Source organism: Herpailurus yagouaroundi, unplaced genomic scaffold (assembly GCF_014898765.1).
Source record: "Herpailurus yagouaroundi ecotype Mexico unplaced genomic scaffold, PumYag 29, whole genome shotgun sequence".
Classification (NCBI taxonomy): domain Eukaryota; kingdom Metazoa; phylum Chordata; class Mammalia; order Carnivora; family Felidae; genus Herpailurus; species Herpailurus yagouaroundi.
Window position 1 is genome coordinate 68,716,828 of NW_024412377.1, and position 16,837 is coordinate 68,733,664.

The following is a 16,837-nucleotide window of genomic DNA, read 5'->3' on the forward strand; positions in this document are numbered from 1 at the left end:
CCAACTCTTGATTTCAACTCAGGTCATGATCTCACGGTAGTGATCTCATGGTCATCAGATCAAGCCTGCTCTGTGCTGGCTGTGGAGCCTGCTTAAGATTCTTCCTCTGCCCCTCCCCTGCATGCATGCTCTCGCAGGTGCTCTCTCTCTCTCTCAAAACAAAACAAAACAAATTTCTTTGGCAGTTACAGATTACTCTTACTTTTTTCCTGTTCCAAGAGTATGCCACACAGCCTTTGGTGGCCCCTGGTGTTTCCGTTTGTTTCAGTCCATCCTTTGTCCCTGGCCTCCAAGTATCAGAGACTGAAGGTAATTGCCTGTAACTATCTGATGTTATCCCCACATCATCTGAGGTTAGTTCATTTTTATTGTATATTCGTAAGTCTTGTCTTTTATTACCTACCGCAATTCTAGGTTTTTATGTTCCCTGTACCTCTGCTCTTTGATTTTACTTATACTTAAAGTGTATTAGATCAACTTCTCTTTTAAAAAAAATTAGTATTTATTTATGTTTGAGAGAGACAGAGACAGAAAGAGAAAGAAAGAGAGAGAGGGAACATGAGTGGGGGCAGGCCAGAGATAAAGAGAGACAGAGAATCTGAAGCAGGTTTTGCACTGTCAGCACAGAGCCTGATGGGGGTTCGAACTCATGAATCGTGAGACCATGACCTGAGCCAAAACCAAGAATTAGATGCTCAAACAACTGAGTCACCCAGATGCTCCTACATCAACTTCTCTTAAGTGCAAACTTATTCATTATGATAACAGGCAAATATTTGGCTTCTTCATTATGTTTTCTGTTACAGTCATATTCAATATTTTCATAGTGAAATTTACATTGTTTCATGAACTACTTTCCACTTTTTTTTTTTTTAATTTTTTTTTCAACGTTTATTTATTTTTGGGACAGAGAGAGACAGAGCATGAACGGGGGAGGGGCAGAGAGAGAGGGAGACACAGAATCAGAAACAGGCTCCAGGCTCTGAGCCATCAGCCCAGAGCCTGACGCGGGGCTCGAACTCACGGACCGCGAGATCGTGACCTGGCTGAAGTCGGACGCCCAACCGACTGCGCCACCCAGGCGCCCCGAACTACTTTCCACTTTTAATAGAGTTGGGGCATTATATTGATTTTTCAAAAGTATGTAGTTTTAGGTTGTATTATCTCTAATGTAATTAAAGAAGAGTGAACGAGGTATCTGATCCTATAGAATTGAGAGCCACAATTCCATGTGATTTCCCAAAGATTTTGTGGACATGGGTATAGGTGTGATTGCGATTTTGGTTATGATTATGGTTAACAGCTATGGTAATGGTTATGATTACCTTAGGGTTATACACCAAAGTTAAACCATACCAGCTAAGTACCAATCCATAAGCCTTGAGCAAAAAATTTTGTGAATTTACTTTTCATTTCACTTTCCCTATTCTCTTTAATTCCCTGCCAACGTATTTTCTCCCTGACCCCTTCTAAAAGGTTTGTACTTCCCAATCTCATCCCGTGCCTTTACTCAGGCGCTATTCACCCTGCCTAGAATGTGCTTCCCCCACTGTCAGTTTTCCAGGATTGAGCCAAACACTATATGCTAAGAGAAAGCCTTCTCTCATCACATACTGGAAGTAATTTTCTTTAGACTCCAAGTTTTCATAGCACTATTTTTTTTAATGTTTACTTATTTATTTTGAGAGAGAGTGCATGTGTGAGCAGGGGAGGGGCAGAGAAAGGGAGAGAGAGACTCCCAAGCAGACTCTTCACTGTCAGCGCAGAGCCTGCTGGAGGGCTCGAACTTGAACCCTGAGATCATGACCTGAGCCAAAATCAAGAGTCAGACGCTTACCAACTGAGACACCCAGGCACCCCTCCACAGCACTATTTATTTTATTGTATTTATTTTATTTTTTTAATGTTTTGTTTTGTTTTGTTTTGAGGCAGAGACAGAGAGAGAGACAGAGAGAGAGAGAGAGAGAGAGAGCACAAGCAGGAGAGGGGCAGAGAGAGATGGAGACACAGAATCTGAAACAGGCTCCAGGCTCTGAGCTGTCAGCACACAGCCTGACGTGGGGCTTGAACTCACAAACTGTGAGATCATGACCTGAGCTGAAGTAGGACCCTCAACTGACTGAGCCACCCAGGTGCCCCACAGCACTATTTTAAAGCAAATATATTCCTCTTGTCAATTTTTCTACTTCATATTACGGCTATTTATATATATGACTTAATTTGTTTTAGGAGCATTAAGCACTTTCAGGGCAAGATGTTTGCTTTAATTTATCATCCCTCCACTACGTGCTTTGCTTGACCAAATAATAATCTATAATCCACCAGAAACCTAAATTCCTAGGAATTGTGAACATTAAATAGCTGTTATTTTCAATATTACAGTTAACTACCTAATCTTAAATTTAATTGGGCTTAAACTTGATATACATTATACATGTATACTATATAAAATCTCCAATGCAAAAAGATTTAAATGAAATTGAGAAGGAATAATATCAGTGTTTCATGTACAAACATTTAGGTCTTCTGATGACATTTCTATTGAAACGTAACTATGGTTCAAATTTCAAAAGGATGATTCCAATAACAAAAAAAGGGATTGGTCCTATTAATATCACTGTGGAAAGATCACATAGTTAATAGACAGAATGGGCATTTCACAAAGGAAGATGTTATTTGGATTAGTGGGTAAGTGGAAACATCTTTAGCAGAATGCTGTAACAAATTGTACTTGAATGCAGTGGCATCTATTTGAACAAATTCTCTTCACAGAATGTCAATGATTTTGTGCACTTCTAATGCTTCTTTCTCTTGCACTTCTGAGACTCATAAAATAAAAATGACTTATTAGGAGAAAAAACAATTAAAATCAGACCCTTAAGTTATATCTCACAAGTTTATAGGGACCCAGCCTTGAAAGTATATAACCAGAGGCATGATGAATGAGGAATCTCCAGGGGCAGCCAATTCAGTGACAACTTGGGGCCTTGCAAAAACCCACTCTGAAATAACAAACACAGATTCTGTAAGGTGAGGCATAATCAGTACTAATCAAGAGACTTTTCCCAAAACTTTTCATGGAAAACATGTTAAAAAATTTAGTCATTTTATACTTTTTTATTATGCACACATTATTTAACGTATGAATTTCTTTCCTAATCCCCCCAAATTAGGATTACAATTCACTTTTTTTTCCTATTCTGTATATTTTACTGCCATCTACATTAATAAACTTTAAAAAATCTGTATACCTTTTACTCACCTTATTCAATTTTTTAATTTACTTATCTTCTTCAAATACTGAATATATAAGTCAGGGTCTAGTTGTGGGAACAGAAACCACAGTTATTTTAAAAGAGTAAATTTAATTTAAGGAATTGGTTAAAGAGTTATTGGATGACTAGGGTGCCTGGGTGGCTCAGTCAGTGAAGCATCTGACTTCAGTTCAGGTCAGGATCTCATGGTTTGTGAATCTGAGCCCCGCATTGGACTTTCTCCTGTCATCAGGGAGCACCCTTGGGATCCTCTGCCCCCTCTCATGCATGCTCTCTCTCAAAACTAAATAAACATTAAAAAAAAGAGTTATTGGATGACTGAAAGGTAAAAGGAACCACTAAAGCAGCAGATAAAGGAATTACAGAAAGCAACACTTATCTTTACAGCTGGAGGAACAAAGAAGAAGGATGAAGTTATTACAACTGGCCAACTGGTGCTGGTATCCCCGGAGCTCAGGAGAGAGACCTATGTGACTGGGACTCAGAAGTCTAAGGAAAGGACACTAAGGGGGCAGCTGCAAGTTGGTACTGATATCTCTGAGGACACAAATGAGGCCAGTTCTGGGAGGATGAGAAATAAACTGGCACTACCAGGGTGAAAAACTATTCCTGCCATGACACTGACATGAGGAGGAAGCAAAACTGGAAGGAGCAAGTCCCTTTTCCTGTCTCTAGTTTTGCCTTCTGCCTCCTGTGCCCTAATTTTGCAGGAAGTCACAGACGGCAAAGAAGAAATGTGGTTTGCAAAGTTGTATCCCCAGGATCACAGAGAAGAGTACAGAAGGGTATGTTTGAGGCTAAAAGATAAAAGCTAATAAACAGAAAGTATCAGTAATTATACTTTTATATCTTAATGGACATGCACATTTAAAAATTTCAAACACTTAATGTTTTAATTCTTCATTATTATTATTTTATACCACATACAACCCCCAAGGGGATTAGAATTCAATTAAACTTTTCCATTAGTATCAAATTAAAAAATTTATAAAATGTGATGCTTTTTCTTTGCCTTGTAACAAAGAATAGATTACTTACGTCATAATTTTACTCAAGTTGCCAAAGAACTATTAGCAAACTATTTCATACTTTTGGTTTATGACACTGTATTAGAATTCACTGATTAAATTACAGCCTTATAACCAATTTCTACACATCAACTAATCTCCAACATTCTTCTTCATATATTAGTACTAGTTATATAAGAATACTATGAGAGTTGTAACATGAAATAACATAATTTGGGGCCAACTAGGAAATGGCCTTTATAAATAGAAATATAGGTGTTTTATTTCCAACTTTGGCTCTAAAATACAGTTAGTTTTTCTGTGAAGCTTATACTTTAGAATAAATAATAATAACATAATTTATGGAATACCTACTTTGTGCCAGATGCTGTCATGCTCAATACATAGATAATCCCCATTCCAAATGTTTGAGAAGGATAATATATTATCATTTTATAATTACAGGAACTAAGAATATAAAAGCATAATTTCACTAAGATCACATAGTTAATTTATGGTTAACAATAATAAGCTTTGTTACAATGCCATTGGCATCAATTGCATTATAATTGATATTAACTACCTACACAGCTTATTGGTATGAGTCAAACTTGATTTCTTTCTCTACAATGCAATAAGGCTTCTCTTGAGGAAGAGTATGATCACCATCCTTAAAATTCCCTCTCCCCTCATACTATTTTTAGTTGTGACTTGAGATGTATACTACTAGGAAAGTGTAATTTATAAGGAGTATAGCCTTATCTGTAATGTTAACAATAGAGTCTCAGAGTTAGAAGAGACCTTAATAATCAACACCCAATCTAGTAAAAGAAATCTCTTCTCTTAATACACTAAAATTTATTAAGTACTTGTTCTTCTTAGGCATGATGCTATGTGATTTACAGGCACTAACTCATTTAATCTTCATCACATTAGAACTAATAAGTGAATATAGGAAGATTGCTGGATACAAGATTAATGTACAAAATTTAATTATATTTCTACATATAAGCAACAACAACAACAAAAGAAAATAAAATAGGATCATTTACAATATTATCAAAACTCACCAAATACCTATGCTAGGAATAGAATATAGTGGGTGAGATTTCTATACAAAAAACTACAAAAACAGTACTGACAGAAATTAAAGAAGAAATACATACAATGGAATAAGCCATGCATATAAATCAGAAAACGCCACAGTGAAAAGACATCAGTGTCAATTTTCCTCAAGTTAACTTATAGATTCAGTTCAATCCTAGTCAAAAAATCAACAGGTTATCTTTTTTGTTTTTTTGCAAAAAAATTAACAAACTCCTTTCAAAATCCATATAGAAATACAAAGAACTAGAAAGAGTCAGAGCTATTTTAAAGAATGAGGTGGACAAATTACAAAGAAAGATCAATGTGTTTTAAAAGGTAAATTAATTAAAACAATGTGGTATCCCCAGCAGGGGGGAAAACATATTTAATTTCTGGCAAAAATGACATTATGCCTTTTCAATATACAATAGTCAATTGGATATCCATATAAAAAAGATGTATTTTGACTCTCCCTCACACCATACGTAAGAATCAATTTCAGGTGGATTTTACATTTAAAAGCAATAGGCAGGGGTGCCTGGGTGGCTCAGTCAGTAAAGTATCTGACTCTTGGTTTCGGCTCAGGTCATGAGATGGAGCCCCACACCAGCACTCTGTGCTGTCAGCACAGAGCCTGCTTGGGATTCTCTCTCTCTCCATCTTACTCTGCCACTGCCCTACCCATGCTTACTCTCTCTTTCAAAATAAATAAACTTACAAAAAAAATTTTTTAAGTAAAATGCAACGAAATAAGGCTTTAAGAGAAAAACACAGGGAATATCTTTAAGGCTATCAAGTTAGGAAATATTTCTTAAAGTGGGACAAAAAGCGAAAAAATTGATATATTGAACTATATTAAAATATGACATCCTTCTGGGCATCAAGATACTTTAAGAGCCTTTTTTCTAAAAGCAAGCCATAGGATGGAAAAGCAGATATATAAATCAACTCATATCAGGAATATAAACAACTCCTACAAATCAGTATGAAAAAGATAGTCAACCAAATAGAATTATGGACAAAAGACATATATTTCCCAAAATAGAGTATTCAAATGAGCAATAAACATATTAACACTTCCTTAATAATCAGGAAAATGCAAACTGAAATCTAAAATACAATGCAACACCTGCCAGACTAAAATAAAGAGACAAGATAGCAAACATCAGGAGTATGTGGGAAATCAGATTCAAGCATTGCTGGTTGGAGTGAAAAATGGCACAACTATGTTGTGAACCATGTAGCAGTATCTCAAAGCTGAACATACGCATATTCTACACGACCCACAATTTCACTCTTAGATTAATACAATGCCCACATAACTTCACCAAAGATGTACTGAAACAGATAAGTAAATAGTGTGGTATTTTCATAAACCTGAATCATATATGCAGTGAGAATAAATTATTCACAACCACACACAATAGTATAAAGAAATCTCACAAACATAATGTTGAAAAGTGAAGTTGGGGTCGCCTGGGTGGCTCAGTCAGTTAAGCGTCCGACTTCGGCTCAGGTCATGATCTCACAGTTCATGGGTTCGAGCCCTGCGTCAGGCTCTGTGCTGACAACTCAGAGTCTGAAGCCTGCTTCATAGTCTGTGTCTCCTTTTCTCCGTGCCCCTCCCCCACCCACACTCTACTTCTCTTTCTCTCAAAAATAAACAAACATTAAAAAAAATTTTTAAAAAGTGAAGTCAGACACAAAAAAATACGTACTACATAATTCTACTTAAAGTACAAAAGGTGCAGTAAAGTATGTAGCAGTTAGAAATGAAGCAAATGATTTTCCTTGTGGGAACTGTAACTGGTAAATACCATAAAGGGGACGTTCAGGAGGGGGGGTGGGCTGGTAAACTTCTATTCTTTGAACTAAATACCATTACACAGGTGTGTAAAATCTATGAAAATTCAGTGATCTGTATACATTTATGATGTTTTCACATTTTACTATGTTATATTGTAATTAAATTTTAAAAATACACATACCCTTAGATCTAACAACCCCTTTAATTCCATAAAAATAAAACAATTAGTTGGCAGGAGTTATGTACAAAATGTTTATTTTAATATCACTCCTGGCTTTAAGAACATTGGAAGCAACTTAAATTTCAATTAAAAGATGAATGGTAAATTTGTTGTCCTTCATTCCCACCACAAAATAATATGGCAATTAAAAAGAACAGAACTGGATTTATATCAGCTAATTCAGAGAGACTTGCAATGTGTATTATTGAGCAAATCCATGCAAAATATATAAATTATGATTTCATATTTATAAAATGAACTACGTGTGTTTGTGTGCATGCATATATGTTGATTATCAGCATGTTGATAACACTGGTTGTTGGAGTGGGTAGGTGCCATAGAATGGAAAAATGAAGAGAAAAAGTTCACACACACACGCACACACACACACACACACACACACACACACATTCGTAAGACTATATTTTGAAAAGAGTTTCCATATTAGGAAAGAAAAAAGTCATATATGCTCTGTCCTCATGCACCTGGGAGTAAAAAGATGAATAAAAGATTTGTCTTTTAAATGTTAATGGGATTCTCTCAGGGTGTGGGATTTCAGGTAAATTTTAAAATTTTATTTCTCATATGTACATGCATTGTTTGAATTTTTTACAATGTGTATTTATTAATTATATGACCAAATCTATAATAAAGGTTTTTTTCACTATAAACATAAATCAATGATAGGTAGAGAAACTGATACTTATGAGAAGTTTTAAATGAACACTGATTAAAAGGCTACTGACTAATCTGGGAAGACATTTAAAAACAAGATATTACTAAAACACAGGAGCACACTGACATGGAATGATTAGATTTAACGTTAAGTTTTGTATTGATAAGAGGTGGATGGAATTGTTGATTAACTTTGAACTTTAATTAATTTTTATTTATTTTATTTTACTTTTTAATTTTTTAAATGTTTATTTATTTTTGAGAGACAGAGAGAAAGAGCACGAGCTGGGGAGGGGCAGAGAGGGAGGGAGACACAGAAACCAAAGCAGGCTCCAGACTCTGAGCTATCAGCACAGAGCTCGACTTGGGGCTGGAACTCACAAACTGCAACATCATGACCTGAGCTGAAGTTGGATGTTTAACCAGCTGAGCCACCCAGGCGCCCCTAACTTTGGACTTTTAAAATCAGATTTTTATTACAAATGTATGGGTAAATATTAAAAGAATAAAAATAGAAAACAGAACTTTCAAATCTGTAGAGGAGGGAAAAGTGGAATAATAAAACCTCAATTATTCTAGTACAAGGCAATAAAAAAAGAAAAGGAAAAGCATGGTAAATAGGAAGCATAAACTTGGAAATAAATCTGAATTTCAAATAGAACAGCATGAATCAGACTTTTCTCTCTTACTAGAAAGAATTACGTAATATTTGGCATTTGCCATTCAAAATAGGCTATCACATGAGAAAAATTATATTGCAAGCCAGGCTACTGCCTTAAGCAAGGACCTTCCTACTTCCTTTACCTCCTTCTTGAGCATCATCACTGTGGGGAGAGAAGACTGGAAAGGTAATGTGAGGAAATCCCATGCCTTCCAGCTTCTGGAGGAGAGAAAGAGAAGGAAAAGATAAAAGGAGGAAAGAGTGACATTATCAGGTGTCTGCTCTATCTAGTATTGGCCCAGAGAAGAGGAAGTGTTGGAACAGTAAGGACAGAAGAAGACTCCTGCCTAAACCTACTTGGCAGGTTTCTGGTTTCAGTAGGAGGCGTCAATCTTAGCACTCAGGATAAAGGCAGGAGTAGCTTTAGGCTAAATAAACCACATTTTCTCTGCAAGACAAGTTAGAGTGTAAGGTGAATTTCACAGTCCTATTTTGTGATTCATCAAGTATAAGCTTAAAGTGAGATTTTAAGTATTTTCCAAGTATATATTTTTTAATTTTTAAAATACAGCTTACAGTCTCAAACAATGTTCCTGATATTCCTTTTTCTTTTATATCTGAATTCCTTTACTTCTACAGAAATCAAAAATTAGGTAACTTATTAAAGATCTTCCCTCTGGTTTTTAAAATATTTTAAAATTTGCTTTGGAGAAAAACCAAAAAAATGTTTTATAGAGGATTGCCAGAGTAATCTAAGTTCTAGCTTCACTCTTTTATATAACTCTGCTTCTGATTATAGTGTAAAGGTTAATGCAATGAAATTAAATCCTAGAAAGCATATTAAAGAGAATGCTGTCAAACATTTTAATTTTGACCCTTAATTCTGGCATTTTTTTTATATAAAGAGAAACACTTTAAATTGTTCTTTCTCTTTGTTAAATAAAAGAATAAATTACCATATTTAGGTCTAATGACTTAATAATTGAACATCATTCATTTTCATTATTACCTACTATTTCTTACTATTGTGAAGGCTAATTCTTACTATAACTAAAATATTATAGTAAATGTATTCCACTTTATAGTAAAATAAGATAGTTATTTCTATTTCTTCAACTAGGAGGCCATTCTGTTCTGGTTTCATAATGTATATATTTTTTAATATCTCTCCCATAAAGCAAACTTTATGAAGTTTTTTATATCATAATATTATATTTATTCATGAAAAACTGTCATTTCATGAAAATGTAAGGAAAATAAAGTTACCTATAATTCAACCACCTAACAACCTTTCATATATTATTACATGTATACATAAAATTTTGTAATGAAAGTAAAATTATCTTACACATTTGAAAGCTCATTTTTCTGACTTTGTATCTTTTTAATATCTTATCAATCAATAAATACACATCTCAAATATCCTATAATTTACCCCTTAGGATAAATTGTTCACACTGAGACTGGTCAGCCAATGTGTTATTTTGATCTATTTTATTTTCATACTTTTGGTATGGTTTTTACTCATTTATATACATTTCTGATATATTTGATTTATATAAATTATGAGAATAGGTTCTCATGTGGTGACTCAGCTATTATCATTCTAAATATACCCAAAGGTGCAGAAACCTACATCTTAGCGTCCTTTTTGTTATTGCTAATTTGCATTTTCTTTTTATTAAGACTAAAGTTGAGCATCATTTTGTATGTTCAGAGGCTATATAAACTTCCTAATCTGCCTGAATTTCCTAATTACCTGTTCACATCCTTTGACCATTTACATTGGACTGTTGGCCATTTTCCATATGGTGTACAACATGATTTGATATACACATACATAGTGAAGTGATTACTACAGCCAAATTAATTAATATAGTCACCTACTTTTTGGTATGAGAGCATCTGGAACCTACTCTGTGATCAAATTTCCAAGATCGAATACAAAATTATTAACTATAGTCATCATGCTGTATATTAAATCTCTAGATTTATTCATCCTACATAACTGCAACTTTGTACCCTTTGATCAACACCTCTCCATCTTCCCCACCCTGGTATCCACCATTCTGCCCTCTACTTCTATATATTTGACTTTTTAAGATTCCACATAAAAATGAGATCATGCAGTTTTTTCTGTGTCTAGGGCCCATTCTTTTTTTTCCATAGTTATAGGATTTATGTTTATTTTGTAAGTTTTTATCTATTTACATTCCAGTTAGTTAATATACAGTATAATATTAGTTTCAAGTGTAGAATTCAGGGATTCATCACTTAACATACAACACTCAGTGCTCATCACTACAAGCACCCTCCTTAACCTATCACCCATTTAGCCCATCCCCCTGCCCATCTCCCTTCCAGTAACCCTCAGTTTGTTTTCTATTGTTAAGAGTCTGTTACCCGGTGTGCCTCTCTCTTTTTCTTTTCTCATATGTTCATCTATTTTGTTTCTTAATTTGCATATATGAGTGAAATTGTATGGTATTTGTCTTTCTCTGACTTATTTAGCTTAGCATTATACTCTCTAGCTCCATCCATGCTGTTGCAAATGGCAATATTTCACTCTTTTTTTTATGCCTGAGTAATATTCCATTGTGTCTATATACCACATCTTCTTCATCCATTCATCAGTTGGTGGACATCTGGGTTCTTTCCATAATTTGGCTATTGTTGATAATGCTGCTATAAACATCAGGGTGCATGTCTCCCTTTGAATTAATGTTTTTGTATTCTTTGGGTAAATACCCAGTAGTACAATTGCTGAATCATAGTGTAGTTCTATTTTTAACTTTTTGAGGAACCTTCATACTGTTTTTCAGAGTGGCTGCACCAGTTTGCATTCCTACCAACAGTGTAAGAGGGTTCCCCTTTCTCTCCATCCTCACTAACACCTGTTGTTTCCTATGTTGTTAATTTTAGCCACTCTGACTGGTGTAAAGTGATATGTCATTGTAGTTTTGATTTGTATTTCTTCCCTGGTGATGAGTGATGCTGAGCATATTTTCATGTGTCTGTTAGCCACATTTGAATGTCTTCTTTGGAAAAAATATCTATTCATGTCTTCTGCCCATTTTTTAATTGGATTATTCATTTTGGGGGTGTTCAAGTTTTATAAGTTCTTTATATATATTTTGGATACTAACATTTTATCAGCTATGTCATTAGCAAATATATTCTCCCATTCCATAGGTTGCATTTTAGTTTTGTTCATTGCTTCCTTCACTGTGCCAAAGATTGTTATCTTGATGAAGTCCCAATAGATTATTTTTGCTTTTGTTTCCCTTGCCTCAAGAGATATATGTAGTAAGAAGTTGCTATGGCCAAGGTCAAAGAGGTTACTGCCTGTGTTCTCCTTTAGGATTTTGATGGTTTCCTGTCTTACATTTAGGTCTTTCATCCATTTTGAATTTATTTCTGTGTATGGTATAAGAAAGTGGTCCAGGTTCATTCTTTTGCACATTGCTATCCAGTTTTCCCAACACCATTTGTTGAAGAGATTGTCTTTTTTCCATTGGATATTCTTTCCTGCTTTGTTGAAGATGAGTTGACCATATAGCTGTGAGTTCATTTCTGGATTTTCTATTCTGTTCTACAGATCTATGTGTCTGTTTTTGTGCCAGTACCATACCATCTTGATCACTACAACTTTGTAATATAACTTGAACTCCAGGATTGTGATGCCTCCAGCTTTGCTTTTCTTTTTCAAGACTGCTTTGGGTATTCAAGGTCTTTTGTGGTTCCACACATTATAGGATTGTTTGTTCATTCTAGATCTGTCAAAAATGCTGGAGGTATTTTGATGGAGATTGCATTAAATGTGTAGATTGCTTTGGGTAGCACAGACATTTTAACAATATTTGCTCTTCCTTTTTTTTTTTTATTTATATATGAAATTTATTGTCAAATTGGTTTCCATACAACACCCAGTGCTCATCCCAAAAGGTGCCCTCCTCAATACCCATCACCCACCCTCTCCTCCCTCCCACCCCCCATCAACCCTCAGTTTGTTCTCAGTTCTCAGCAGTCTCTTATGCTTTGGCTCTCTCCCACTCTAACCTCTTTTTTTTTTCCCTTCCCCTCCCCCATGGGTTCCTGTTAAGTTTCTCAGGATCCACATAAGAGCGAAACCATATGGTATCTGTCTTTCTCTGTATGGCTTATTTCACTTAGCATCACACTCTCCAGTTCCATCCACGTTGCTACAAAAGGCCATATTTCTTTTTTTCTCATTGCCACGTAGTATTCCATAGTGTATATAAACCACAATTTCTTTATCCATTCATCAGTTGATGGACATTTAGGCTCTTTCCATAATTTGGCTATTGTTGAGAGTGCTGCTATGAACATTGGGGTACAAGTGCCCCTATGCATCAGTACTCCTGTGTCCCTTGGATAAATTCCTAGCAGTGCTATTGCTGGGTCCTAGGGTAGGTCTATTTTTAATTTTCTGAGGAACCTCCACACTGCTTTCCAGAGCGGCTGCACCAATTTGCATTCCCACCAACAGTGCAAGAGGGTTCCCGTTTCTCCACATCCTCTCCAGCATCTATAGTCTCCTGATTTGTTCATTTTGGCCACTCTGACTGGCGTGAGGTGATATCTGAGTGTGGTTTTGATTTGTATTTCCCTGATAAGGAGCGACGCTGAACATCTTTTCATGTGCCTGTTGGCCATCCGGATGTCTTCTTTAGAGAAGTGTCTATTCATGTTTTCTGCCCATTTCTTCACTGGGTTATTTGCTTTTCGGGTGTGGAGTTTGGTGAGCTCTTTATAGATTTTGGATACTAGCCCTTTGTCCGATATGTCATTTGCAAATATCTTTTCCCATTCCGTTGGTTGCCGTTTAGTTTTGTTGGTTGTTTCCTTTGCTGTGCAGAAGCTTTTTATCTTCATAAGGTCCCAGTCATTCACTTTTGCTTTTAATTCCCTTGCCTTTGGGGATGTGTCGAGTAAGAGATTGCTACGGCTGAGGTCAGAGAGGTCTTTTCCTGCTTTCTCCTCTAGGGTTTTGATGGTTTCCTGTCTCACATTCAGGTCCTTTATCCATTTTGAGTTTATTTTTGTGAATGGTGTGAGAAAGTGGTCTAGTTTCAACCTTCTGCATGTTGCTGTCCAGTTCTCCCAGCACCATTTGTTAAAGAGACTGTCTTTTTTCCATTGGATGTTCTTTCCTGCTTTGTCGAAGATGAGTTGGCCATACGTTTGTGGGTCTAGTTCTGGGGTTTCTATTCTATTCCATTGGTCAATGTGTCTCTTTCTGTGCCAATACCATGCTGTCTTGATGATGACAGCTTTGTAGTAGAGGCTAAAGTCTGGGATTGTGATGCCTCCTGCTTTGGTCTTCTTCTTCAAAATTACTTTGGCTATTCGGGGCCTTTTGTGGTTCCATATGAATTTTAGGATTGCTTGTTCTAGTTTCGAGAAGAATGCTGGTGCAATTTTGATTGGGATTGCATTGAATGTGTAGATAGCTTTGGGTAGTATTGACATTTTAACAATATTTATTCTTCCAATCCATGAGCAGGGAATGTCTTTCCATTTCTTTAAATCTTCTTCAATTACCTTCATAAGCTTTCTATAGTTTTCAGCATACAGATCCTTTACATCTTTGGTTAGATTTATTCCTAGGTATTTTATGCTTCTTGGTGCAATTGTGAATGGGATCAGTTTCCTTATTTGTCTTTCTGTTGCTTCATTGTTAGTGTATAAGAATGCAACTGATTTCTGTACATTGATTTTGTATCCTGCAACTTTGCTGAATTCATGTATCAGTTCTAGCAGACTTCTGGTGGAGTCTATCGGATTTTCCATGTATAATATCATGTCATCTGCAAAAAGCGAAAGCTTGACTTCCTCTTTGCCAATTTTGATGCCTTTGATTTCCTTTTGTTGTCTGATTGCTGATGCTAGAACTTCCAGCACTATGTTAAACAACAGCGGTGAGAGTGGGCATCCCTGTCGTGTTCCTGATCTCAGGGAAAAAGCTCTCAGTTTTTCCCCGTTGAGGATGGTGTTAGCTGTGGGCTTTTCATAAATGGCTTTTATGATCTTTAAGTATGTTCCTTCTATCCCGACTTTCTCAAGGGTTTTTATTAAGAAAGGGTGCTGGATTTTGTCAAAGGCCTTTTCTGCATCGATTGACAGGATCATATGGTTTTTCTCTTTTTTTTTTGTTAATGTGATGTATCACATTGATTGATTTGCGAATGTTGAACCAGCCCTGCATCCCAGGAATGAATCCCACTTGATCATGGTGAATCATTCTTTTTATATGCCGTTGAATTCGATTTGCTAGTATCTTATTGAGAATTTTTGCATCCATATTCATCAGGGATATTGGCCTGTAGTTCTCTTTTTTTACTGGGTCTCTGTCTGGTTTAGGAATCAAAGTAATACTGGCTTCATAGAATGAGTCTGGAAGTTTTCCTTCCCTTTCTATTTCTTGGAATAGCTTGAGAAGGATAGGTATTATCTCTGCTTTAAACGTCTGGTAGAACTCCCCTGGAAAGCCATCTGGTCCTGGACTCTTATTTGTTGGGAGATTTTTGATAACCGATTCAATTTCTTCGCTGGTGATGGGTCTGTTCAAGCTTTCTATTTCCTCCTGATTGAGTTTTGGAAGAGTGTGGGTGTTCAGGAATTTGTCCATTTCTTCCAGGTTGTCCAATTTGTTGGCATATAATTTTTCATAGCATTCCCTGATAATTGTTTGTATCTCTGAGGGATTGGTTGTAATAATTCCATTTTCATTCATGATTTTATCTATTTGGGTCATCTCCCGTTTCTTTTTGAGAAGCCTGGCTAGAGGTTTGTCAATTTTGTTTATTTTTTCAAAAAACCAACTCTTGGTTTCGTTGATCTGCTCTACAGTTTTTTTAGATTCTATACTGTTTATTTCTGCTCTGATCTTTATTATTTCTCTTCTTCTGCTGGGTTTAGGCTGCCTTTGCTGTTCTGCTTCTATTTCCTTTAGGTGTGCTGTTAGATTTTATATTTGGGATTTTTCTTGTTTCTTGAGATAGGCCTGGATTGCAATGTATTTTCCTCTCAGGACTGCCTTCGCTGCGTCGCAAAGCGTTTGGATTGTTGTATTTTCATTTTCGTTTGTTTCCATATATTTTTTAATTTCTTCTCGAATTGCCTGGTTGACCCACTCATTCGTTAGTAGGGTGTTCTTTAACCTCCATGCTTTTGGAGGTTTTCCAGACTTTTTTCTGTGGTTGATTTCAAGCTTCATAGCATTGTGGTCTGAAAGTATGCATGGTATGATTTCAATTCTTGTAAACTTATGAAGGGCTGTTTTGTGACCCAGTATATGATCTATCTTGGAGAATGTTCCATGTGCACTCGAGAAGAAAGTATATTCTGTTGCTTTGGGATGCAGAGTTCTAAATATATCTGTCAAGTCCATCTGATCCAATGTCTCATTCAGGGCCCTTGTTTCTTTATTGACTGTGTGTCTAGATGATCTATCCATTTCTGTAAGTGGGGTGTTAAAGTCCCCTGCAATTACCACATTCTTCTCAATAAGGTTGCTTGTGTTTATGAGTAATTGTTTTATATATTTGGGCGCTCCAGTATTCGGCGCATAGACATTTATAATTGTTAGCTCTTCCTGATGGATAGACCCTGTCACTATTATATAATGTCCTTCTTCGTCTCTTGTTACAGCCTTTAATTTAAAGTCTAGTTTGTCTGATATAAGTATGGCTACTCCAGCTTTCTTTTGGCTTCCAGTAGCATGATAAATAGTTCTCCATCCCCTCACTCTCAATCTAAAGGTGTCCTCAGGTCTAAAATGAGTCTCTTGTAGACAGCAAATAGATGGGTCTTGTTTTTTTATCCATTCTGATACCCTATGTCTTTTGGTTGGCGCATTTAATCCATTTACATTCAGTGTTATTATAGAAAGATATGGGTTTAGAGTCATTGTGATGTCTGTATGTTTTATGCTTGTAGTGATGTCTCTGGTACTTTGTCTCACAGGGTCCCCCTTAGGATCTCTTGGAGGGCTGGTTTAGTGGTGACAAATTCCTTCAGTTTTTGTTTGTTTGGGAAGACCTTTATCTCTCCTTCTATTCTAAATGACAGACTTGCTGGATA